Genomic DNA, 7,490 nt, shown 5'->3' on the forward strand with positions numbered 1-7,490 from the left:
GGGCTCAAGGACCAGCTGCTTTGGGGAAAGTGCAGTGGCCGCACATGCAGCTGGGGCCCCTGGGCAGTGCCCAGGTGTGCCCTCTCACTAAGACAGCCCTGGATTTACCCACTTCCTGACCAGGCCATTTTTTGCAATACGGCACTGCGGTCACTTTATACTGACAATTGCACGGTCATACTACGTTGTACCCAAACCAAATTGATGTCCTTTTTTTTCCACAAATAGACCTTTCTTTTGGTCGTATATGATCACCTCTGCAGTTTTTATTTTTTGCGCTATAAACAAAAAAACTGTGAAAATTGTGAAAAAAACTCAATATTTTTTACTTTTTACTATAATATCCCCCCCCAAAAATGTAAAAAAACAAATTTCTTCCTCAGTTTAGACCAATATGTATTCTGCTACATATTTTTGGGAAAAAAAATCCCAATTGATTGGTTTGCGCAGTTATCACGTCTACTCTTTTTTGGGCCAGTGACATTTATACAGCGATCAGTGCTATAAAAATACACTGATTGCTATATAAATGGCACTGGCAGGGAAGGGGTTAACACTAGTGGTGATCAAGGGGTTAAATGTGTTCCCTGGGAATCACTAGGAACAGACAATCTCACTATGCTCCCTTGACAGAATGGGGATCTATTTGTTTACACTGTTAGATCCCCCGTTCTGCCTCTCTCTGGAGCGATTGCTGGTGGCCGGCAGACATTGCGAATGGGCACTTTGATCTGTGTGTATGCACCCAAAGTACAATGACAGTGATTTGCTCAGCCTAGCCAACCTGCCCCAGTACAACTGCGGCGGCTGGTCGGCAAGCAATTAAAGCGATTCAATTTATATCACTAAATTCTACTACAAATGATTTGGAAAAATACTATAAAAGAGGCAAATATATCTACTCAGCGACTGTTGGACATACCTCCCAATCATCCCTGATTAGCTGGGATTGTCCCTCAAATTGGTCCCTCTCCCGGAGTCCTAGTGAACCAGGGCTGAGTCCCGGAATGCCCACGGCGTTTGCGGGTTGCCATGGTTCCCGCGTGCCGCAAGCTACACTTGCATGGCAGCCGTATCTCTCCCCTCTGCCTCTGACAAACAGAAAGTGCAGAGCAGACTGCAGGGCCCCCGCCCCTAATCAAAATACATTTGTTCCTGGTCTTCCTGCAGTTCCGTTGGGAGGTCCATATGATGTCAGGAGGGAAAAAGAGAGGCATTTACGATGAGCTTCAGCTACCCAATGGCTGAGGAGGAAGCAGGGGGTGGTGCAGCTGCTTCCTCGGCCAATGGGAACACAAAGAGCATTGTCCTTCCCTTCAAATTCACTTCCTGTGTTAGTGGGTGCAGGATAAAGCAGCACCAATGCGGGGAGAAGCCTGAACAAGAGCTGCATGCAATGAGTGTGAAGGTCCTGCAGTGATCCAAAGTGAGTGATCTGCTACTGACTGTACTGCAATCAGGGTTGGTGCTACCACTAGGCAAACTAGGCGGCCGCCTAGGGTGCAATGCTGCCTAGGGCGCCCAGCCACTGGTGCTCCTACTATCTTCTCTCTGCAGCAAACAACTAAGTTTCAGCATCAGCAGGCAGCCACAGCTCCATTTTCACATAGTGTCAGTGGCGCAGCGGAGGACTGTGTCTGTCTGTGTCCCGACTCCCGAATGAATGGAAGCAAGCAAACATTCATTGATGGGCACTGGTAGGCTGTATTTGATGGGAGCTGGTGAGGCTCATTGATGGGCACTGGCGAGGCTGCATTTGCTGGGCGTTTCATTAAAAAGGCGGGGTATACATGGGCAGGGCAAAGGGGGTAGAGTCAGGGGTGGAGCCAAGGAGGGTCGGCAAAATTAGGTTTTACCTAGGGCAGAGGTCCTCAAACTACGGCCCACCAAGGTGATTTACCCGGCCCACGGCATGGACTGCCCCTTTCATAAGGTCGGAGCATTTGCCCTCAGCAGCACTTCCCCTGCCCTCTGCTACATTATTCACACAAGACACGATGCATGACAGGTCCAGGTCCAGACAAAGAAGCGGGTAATTGGTTACTAGGCAGCAGGGCGGTCCCAGCAATCAGTCATCTGCCTTTCACTTGAAAAGTCCCGCTCTTTGTCCGCACCTGCAATGCTTTGCATCTTGTGTGAATAAGGTAGGGGAGGGGGGAGTGCTGCGGAGGGGAAGTGCTGCAATATTATGGAAGGGACAATTAATATTGCTGGAGAGATCTGTGATGGGGGACTCTGTGATATGGGGATCTGTGATTGGGGGGCTTTGTGATTGGGGGAGTCTGTGATGGGGGATCTGTGATTGGGGGAATCTGTTATGGGGCTTTATGATTGGGGGGATCTGGGATGGGGGGCTTTGTAATGGGGAGTCTGTGGTGGGAGGGATCTGTGAAGGGGGCTCTGTGATGGGGAGCTTTGTGATTAGGGGGATCTGTGATGGGGGCTTTGTGATAGAGAGGAGTCTGTGATGGGGGGGCTCTGTAATGGAGAGGAGTCTGTGATGGGGGGGGGCTCTGTAATTGAGAGGAGTCTGACGGAGGGATCTGTGATGAAGAAGAATCTGTGATGGGGGGATCTGTGATGGAGAGGAGTCTGTGATGGGGGGATCTGTGATGGAGATGAGTCTGTGATTGTCACGTACCCGATGGTAGAGCCCGATATGCAGGGAGCAGCTACTCTTACTCCTCTGACTCTGGAACCCCTGGTAGTGCAGACAGGGAACTCGAGAGTGCAGAGTTGCACACGCGCCTGACAGGAACGCTAGTGCTGGAACTGAGCTGGACTTCCGGAAACTCTGGAGAGATGTCAGTGGTACAGGTGATGACTGGAACAGCTGACAAGCTGGAGGCAGAGGTGCAGGAAGCTGGAAGCTGCAGCAGTGGGGAAGGTGTTCTGTAGTACAGGACACAAGCAAGTCCAGACAGGCCGAGTCACAGGCAGACGGATCAGGTACAGATTCGGAGGCGGAGGCGGAGTCGTGGTTCAAGCCGGGTCAGCAACAGGCGGGCAGCAGTCAGGCCAGAGGGAGAAGCAGAAGCGTAGTCAAACAAGCCAAGGTCAAAGGCAAGCAGAAGTCAGGAACAAGCCGGGTCACAGGAACGGGTTAAACGAGTAGCAGGTGGGTCTCAGGAACGCTGTAGACCGAACAGCAAGGAGCCCAGCCATCAGTCCCTTTAAATAGCCCCGTTTGGCGCCAAGAGCCGTCACTGCACGCTCCCGTGAATTGGCCCCCTGTTCAAAAAGTTTGAGGACCCCTGGCCTAGGGTGTCAAAAATCCTTGCACCAGCCCTGACTGCAATGTCACTCTCCTCCTTCTGATAATGTCTCCTGATTCATGGGCACCTTTCACTCCCAGCTGCACTTTCCCTCCGTGTACTACATGTCTATATCTTCCCGGTAAGACCATGCAGTAAATCACACCAATGCTCATCACCCCTCCCCTTTCCAGTTCAATTTCTCCTGTTTCTGCTCTCCACTCATGTAAATCTGCACTTCCACCCATGCTTTTTATGTCTTCCAACTATTCTGCAGCCTGGTACATTCCTTGCAGTCTTTTAAGGAGTAGTACAAGTATACAGTGCAAACACTCTCTACAGACCACAGCACCTGTGATCATTATTATCATGCTGATGACCACACTGTACAGCCCGTGTCTTACTGTAGTGTATACAGGCTGTACAGTGTGGTCATTAGCATGATAGAAATAATCACAGGTGCTGTCGCTGTATTTTAGCTGAAATGTGGGACTCCTGAACCCTGCACTCTATACGTATCACACCCTGGACCCTGCACTCTGTACGTAGCACCCTCTGAACCTTGCACTCTGTACGTAGCACCTTCTGAACCCTGCACTCTGTATGTAGCACCCTCTGAACTTTGCACTCTGTATGTAGCACCATCTGAACCCTGCACTCTGTACGTAGCACCCTCTGAAATCTGCACTCTGTACATAGCACCCTCTGAACCCTGCACTCTGTATGTAGCACCCTCTGAACTCTGCACTCTGTACGTAGCACCCTCTGAACTCTGCCCCCTGTATGTAGCACCCTCTGAACCTTGCACTCTGTACATAGTACCCTCTGAACTCTGCGATCTGTACGTAGCGCCCTCTGAACCCTGCACTCTGTACATAGCATCCTCTGAATTATGCACTCTGTACATAACACCCTCTGAACTCTACACTCTGTACGTAGAACCCTCTGAACTCTGCACTCTGCACATAGAATCCTCTGAACTCTGTACATTTAACCACATCCCTTAATCCCCTCCCTCTGCTAGGCACTTGACCACACCCACAATTTACCATGACATAGTGCACCACAGGTCTTTTTGCTCCTCCAGTGTCCCTCATTCTAAAGTTCAAAAGTTGGGAGGCATGCTTTTGGAAAGCAAGCACACTGTTGCTCTGTCTGTCATCATCAGAAAGTGATTAGTTAATTTTTTTACCTCAATATCATCTCTTAGCCCACCCTAATGTAGATACCAGACTGGGGGATACTAAGTCGATTGCATTTTACTAACTTTAAATAATGATACAACATTTCAGCAAAATACAATACAGTAAAACAACAACATGAAAATGTATGGCGTAACTGGACAGCAAATGTTACTAGTAGGGGACAGCTAATCCTGCACAGTCCTGAGTATGACTATCCTCTGTCTATGAGGTAAATATCTCTCACCTCTTTTATCACCATGTCCAATCTCATGTACCTTCTTCAGGAAGTTTTTTTTTATCTCTCACTTTGAAAATAGGACATTTAACAAACAAAACAATAAAGCCATGTTTTAATACACTGCTGACTACCATGGACTTTAGATATAATATAATTGGCGTGCTTCTGCTGCACTACCAGCTCAACTTATTTTCCTAGTCAATAAAATAGAAAAGTCAATGTAACATAATTACCTTTCTGCTGATAGTACTAAGATAGAACAGAAAGGGGACATAGAATAAGGGATGTGTTAGGTTGTAAGACATTCATGTGCACTGTGGATGAGGCAAGATGCAGCTGAAGGCACTTTCAAGAATGTGCACTGGACTTATCATTTATAGAAGTCAAAGCATTCCCTGCGACTTTAAGACAATGAAAATATAATACTATTGTTATTGCCCCCCCCCCCCATTCTGTGGGAAACACCTGTTAAAGTTCCCTGTCAGCTTAGTTGCAGTGAATTAATTTATTTTACCTTCTCATAGTGTACTGTATATTATGTGCGCTTTTTCAGCTCATGGAAAAAATCCTGTATTTTATAAATAATTTTTATCAATGGCCTGGAATGTAAACACAGGCCATTCCATATATGGTGGCTCATCACTTTTTTTGTTAATTTTACAGTAAGTACAATGAATGGGTATGTTGATAAATGGTAAAACACATTCATTTAAGTACAAACAAAATATAGAACTATTTTTTATCCTTTTCCCTTTTCATGTATTTTCAAATAGCCAACTTTAAATAGTTTTGGTTAAGTTAAATCAGTCAATTTTTCTCATGCCTATTGGGCACATGACCAAATTCATGATAGGTTAATTGTGTTCAATAAACTTATGAATGCTTCTTTAAACAAAATCTATCTTTGACCGTCCCTGTGTTCCTCTAGTGCTGGGCTTGAAATTACTGTATACAGACACCTTACAAATGGAATTACTCTGAGGATTACAACTAGCCAGGCACAACTGCTTGCTTTCATTACACATCACTGTGCTATACTCAAGATTCTTGCTCTATGAGCTCCAACTTGCCAGTGAAGATCATTGTGAGGCCTTGCATCCTGTACACTGTTAAACTAATGCTATTTTAATGGACATACCCTTAAAGCGGGGGTTCCGCGGGATATCGTTTTTTTTTTCTACTAATCCACAGGGCTTACCTGTACTCCAGCACTAACAGGGTGTCCCACTCCTTAAGCCGGCCTAAGCGCTGTAATTCAGTGAAGTATATTTTATATTCTTGGGCGATGGACGTTTCCATCTTACCTGTTGGCACTGTGAAGCCGACAGGGTCTTCTTCCGGGATACGGCGAAATGCCTCCCAGCATTCACCGCTCGATCCTGCGCATGTGCAGTGTTGACAGCGAGCGAGTGTTGACAGCGAGCCTTCTAGACTAATGTACTATCTATTTTGAAGCTTTCAGGGTTGTAACTTGGATTTATCTAGGTAATCTGTTTTTTTAAATAGGGAAGAAATTCATGATTTTATATGATTTTTATTTCTTTCATCAGTATATGAGCTCTCTGGGCCAGATTCACGTAGAAGTGTGGCGGCGTAACGTATCGTAGATACGGTACACCGCCGCAAGTTTTCATCGCAAGTGCCTGATTCACAAAGCACTTGCAATGAAAACCTACGCTGGCGGCCTCCGGCGTAAGCCCGCGTAATTTAAAGGGGCGTGTGCCCCTACTGCATGCCCCTACTACGCATGCTCCATTCTGAAATTCCTGCAGTGCTTTGCGCGAACTGACGTAATTTTTTCGAACGGCGACGTGCGTAGCGTACTTCCGTATTCCCGGACATCTTACGCAAACGACGTGAATTTTTAAATTTCGACGCAGGAACGACAGCCATACTTTATACAGCACATACGTGTGCTGTGTAAAGTTAGGGCACCCAAAACGACGACTAAATTTGCGACGGGAAACTAGACTAGCAGCGACGTAGCGAACGTGAAAAACCGTTGTGGATCGCCGTAACTCCTAATTTGCATACCCGACGCTGGTTTACAACGCGAACTCCCCCCAGCGGCGGCCGCGGTACTGCATCCTAAGATCCGACAGTGTAAAACAATTACACCTGTCGGATCTTAGGGCTATCTATGCGTAACTGATTCTATGAATCAGTCGCATAGATACTCTGAGACATACGACGGAGTATCTGAGATACTCCGTCGTATCTCCGCTGTGAATCTGGCCCTCTATTTTTAGTTATGATCACAGAACACCAGTTGAGCAAGTCTATCATAAAAGGCCTACTTTTGCACACATGCTTATGTGAGGATGATGCCCTCTAGTGTTATATTTCAGACCATGATAATATAGTGATCACCTAATATCTAATTATTTGTAAAAAATAATTAATGCTTTAAAATGTTAATGTAATTAAAACTTAATTCGTTTTCAGTATTTTGAAATCTACAGCTTTAATTTAAGAAATATTACCCGTTGATCCTGACATGAAAGACCTTTTTTTGCACTTCCTATTTTAGGGTGTCCCTGTCTCCCAAAGTTGTGTCTCTGCCCTGTCACCCTATCACACAGGCATCTGTTGGAGACCGCAACACATATTATGCAGGCATGGTCTTTACTGTTGTCAATATCAGGAAACCTGCTCTGAGAATTGCCATGCACCCATTGTTGGAGAGCTACAACAAAAGGCAATACAGTTGATGGTACCTTATTTTCCGGCGTGTAAGACGACCTTTTGTACTTACAAATATCCCCCAAAAGTCGGGGGTCGTCCTATACGCCAGTACCTGTATGCAGAGTCAGT

The sequence above is a fragment of the Rana temporaria genome, chromosome 6 (assembly GCF_905171775.1).
Source record: "Rana temporaria chromosome 6, aRanTem1.1, whole genome shotgun sequence".
NCBI lineage: Eukaryota > Metazoa > Chordata > Amphibia > Anura > Ranidae > Rana > Rana temporaria.